This window comes from Scophthalmus maximus, chromosome 11 (assembly GCF_022379125.1).
Source record: "Scophthalmus maximus strain ysfricsl-2021 chromosome 11, ASM2237912v1, whole genome shotgun sequence".
Lineage (NCBI taxonomy): Eukaryota > Metazoa > Chordata > Actinopteri > Pleuronectiformes > Scophthalmidae > Scophthalmus > Scophthalmus maximus.
Window position 1 is genome coordinate 5,722,501 of NC_061525.1, and position 4,441 is coordinate 5,726,941.

The window sequence follows — 4,441 nt, forward strand, 5'->3', positions numbered from 1 at the left end:
ACAAGTTGCTCCAGGGGCGGAGACATTAGCAGCGACCTCAGTAGCGTCTTTTGATGATGTTGTGTTTTCATTAGCGAAAAAGTGCAAACTTTTATTCACGTGTATTGTGTGGAAATGTTCACCTGAGAAGGGCGTTGTTTTCACAATTTCAGTTTCATAATTTCAGGGGCTGCAAAGTACCTAGTACAGAGTATAAGTTAATTATAAAGACTGTAGATTTTAGGGGGAAGGGGGGGAAATCTTTAATTTTTGGGTGGGTTTGTCCTTGGCAGCAAGTTCTGGTTTGAATTTGATTGATCTTGAACTTGAGTCACTGTTGTTGAGATTCCCTGAAGCAGCTCAGTTGTTCCTCACTCTTACATTTTTATTTGTGTATTTGCATCAACATTTTTATTCCATTAGTGACAATAAAAGGAGTTAGAGGTGTTTTTGTTTTTATTTTGTATTTATTGCAACTCCTCTGTCGCATCTAGCTTTTCCCCAAACCCTCCTTCCCGTGCTGACATCTCATCGTATTCAGTTTAGTTTGAACTTGCATCCTGTCCAGTTTCGACTGCACCTCCTCATAAGTAATGCTGCGTCCTAGTTGATAGATCAGTTCTAGTTAACTGTCTTTGCAGCACATAAACCTGTGTGTCTTTGTTTGGGATCTTTTGAAACATCGGATAATGATTATTGTCTTTCGCTCTTTTTTGCTTCTATTAAACCTGTTCCAGTTTCCACCAGCTGAGATGAGCAGTACAGACAAAGGCCTGGAGGTGTTTGCACAGCTACAGGAGAGGAGGTGAGAAACACAAAATCATCCAGAACCTGTTATAGAAAGCAGGTTTAACACACTCAGCCCTGAACGCTGAGCCGATGAACCCTGACATGAGAAACTCAACAGTTGTCAGTTCCAGAACAACTGATCACGAGTTAGTTCAGTCCGCTCGGAAGTGAATTAAAAAAAACAAAAAAAAATGCCATCAGCAATGGAGCTCAGATGCTGTGATTCACCATGGTGACGGGTGAATGAAGAGTGCGCACCTACATTTAATAAAAAAAAAAAAATCTGTAGCCCGGGTTGGAGAAAAGAGTTAAATTATTATAACTAGCACATTTTATTAAGCGTAATGCCAATAACCATATAATTAAACAGACTTTGGTTTCCTAACTGGACGCTGAAACGCTGAAATAAAATATATATTTATAGATCTAGGATTGTAACCCCATATTCTGACCCATAACAGCCCCATGATTTTAGTGATTTGTAGTTGAGGTTATAGCTGAGTACACATTTTCAGATGTGTATTTTACATTTAATAAAACTTACTCTAAAGTAATTAATAACTTTATTTGAACATATTTAAATATGATAACTGAAATGCTGTTCCAACAAAATAGTACGAAGTAGCCTTTATCAAACAAACTCACTTGTTCAATAAGAAATGTCACATGATCTAAAATATGAACTGATAACTATGATATGAAAAGATAGATAGGTACTTTATTGATCCCAAGCTGGGAATGTCCCATTTTTTTGATATACAGGATTAATATATACGGTAAATGTCTCAGTGCTGGGAATCAACGGACACCCTGACAGTTGTCTGAATGTCCGCAGAGTCTCAGTGTTGCAAATACAGACAGAGTAGAGCTTTTATTCTGAACCAAGGATGAAGCTGACGTCCAATCAGGATTTTAGTCTCCTCCCAACATAAACTTCTGTAAATGAATGTGCTCTCATTGGCACTTTGATAGCGACTGTGTGAATGAGCAAATGTCAGAGGCGTCTTCAGACTCGGCAGTAGGATGAAACTGACAGTGATCTTGACTCTGACCAATAACACCTTAAATGTCACACTGTGCCTGCCTCACTCTGTGTATATGCAGTATAAAAGTAAATATGGCAATTTTCACATGTATATTATACATTTCCATTTGTTATCAGTTTGTTTGTCACAGCGGTGCTACTATTTTTCTCATTAAACTTTTTGTGGCTGTGATGTCCGAATGACTTTTCTTATTCACTTGTGCAGGGAACTGAGTTTTTAAGTATCTACAAAAGTAAAACTCCACAAGGTGAGCATGGTTTGAAGTGACTGGTTGGTTGCTCTTTCTTCTGTTCATGCATCCCAGAAACCTTTTGGTACTTGGTTCTTCTTTGGAGAGTTTTCTTTAACTGGAAGCCGGACAGTTGACCATCACATATGCTGGGGGGAGGCTACAAGATGCTAACTGTGTCCGATGAGGTGATTATAGAGTCATACATCCTCGACGTTTCGTGGCAGAGAGACATGACAGACTACACTTTGACCAATCACCGGACGCTTTCTGGTTTGTGGCCTGACAAGCCTAAAAACCCTTTCTCTGTTTTACAGTTCCACCTTGCGACACCAACAATATCTTTCCTCAATATGTTTACATTTGTGCATGGCTTCATTTCTTCTAGCAGAACGCTGCCAGCTATGCTCCCATTAGTCAACTTCTTAATCTTTTATTATGAGTTTGAGAGTGTCGACCAGCCTCGGATTTGTAACTCAAACTAAAACTGAATCCACAGGTGGTTAGGTGTCATTTCAACAGGGGGCGCCAGAGTGCAAGCACAGACTGGCATGTCTGAGATCTTCACACATAAGGGACTGTTGGATATGGAGATGGCAGAGAGGATAATAGAGGAAAAGAGAGACAGAGTGCAGTTCAGGATTTTGTACTTTATTATTTCTCTGACAAGAGTGAACAATGCAGAGTGACTATCCATTAAAAACAGCGGAATGTCCCTTTATTATAGGTGTGGTAAGCCTTTTGTTCGAGGTGAAACCTGCCATTTGATAAGAAAGAAACAACTTGACTGAAAGAATTTAAACTTTCAGTCACACACACATACACACACATACACACACACACACACACACACACACACACACACACACACACACACACACACACACTCACACTCACACTCACCCACACATACACACACCTTTTCTCACTTCAATGTATTGTAGCGTTTATTTTATTTTGGAACAATATAAACTTGCGTGCCACAAAACAGCTTTACTTGTTACGAAGCATATTGTTGTTTATTCTCACTTTGTGTGTCATGTACGCGTCTGTGCGCGTACGTAACCATGGAGACAGGCCAAGAATATCCCAGACGGTTTTATTTTTTTACAGCAGCGGAGGCAGAATTATGGCGAGGTTATAAAGAGCCTGACTTGCTTCACTTCCGCAGTCGAGATCCCTTCTGTCCTCTGCTTTTTTTCAGTTACCTAGAAACATTACAAATCAATTCCTCAGTTCTTGTAATCATTTGTGCGTGTAGTTGTCCAGTTGAACGACAATATTTTCTAATACACAAATTATGTAAAAAGGGGTGAGTCCAACAGGACCTGGTGAAAATGAAAATCACATAATGCCCTTTTTCATCAACTTCCTGAACTGCCAGTACGTGGATTGTGGATAACTCTATTGTAAAGGAATATATTTTCCTCTTGGAGTTGGTCTTTGGGACCACCAGGCTTCAGTGGGTCATTTACCCACTGCTGACTTCAAACATGCCTCTGTGTTTGTGACATGAAAATGTTTGGGGAACTACAAAAAAAGACCTGATACAGGTTCAGATCTGCGCCTTCCAGATTACTACATTAAGATAAAGCAAATAAAACAAAAATCAAATCAAATTTGTTCCTTGTGAGAATTTTTAACTCCGACCGGAAATGTGAGTTTATGCAAATAACAAATGTCCTTTTTGGCTTTTATTAAGTGAAGAGTCTCTCTGAGGTTTTGAGTGTGCTATTTATGGCTGTGTGGACCATAAAAAGCTCTGACATCAGCAAACCAGGCTTGTAATGGCTGGTGATGTTATTGGTGGCATAACAGTTTTATAGTAGCTTTGTCATTGAGACTGCAAAAACTGGAGCACAGTTTAGTTTTTTCATGGTCATGGTGTGGAACACCACATTTCTTTAGCAGTGTGTCTGCTCTTCCTTCTGTGATTTGTCTTTGTTTAAGTTTACAGCCCTACGTCATAAAAAAAAACAACTTTTAAGAATGCAGGCAATTTTAATGTTTGGCCCATATCATTTTAATATAGTTATACCAACTGCTTGTTTTAATATCAGTCGAGACTTATACATACTTGCAAAAACATAATACAAAATATTCTTTAATAATAATAATGGTAATATATCGTGATACGTTAATAATGACCAAGCTAGAACCAAAGCTGTTTATGTTAGGTGCTGCATAATGTGCATATTAGTAGTATTGAAACAATCAGTTGTTAATCACCTGATCAACAGAAAATGAATTGACAGTCAATCCATCATTTACCCTCTGAAATTTATGAAGGAAAAATACAGAATTTGAGCATGTTCCAGCTTCTCAAATGTAAGAATTTGCTGTTCATCTCTGTTATATATATATATGTATATAAATTTAAAATATTTCTTTGGGTGTT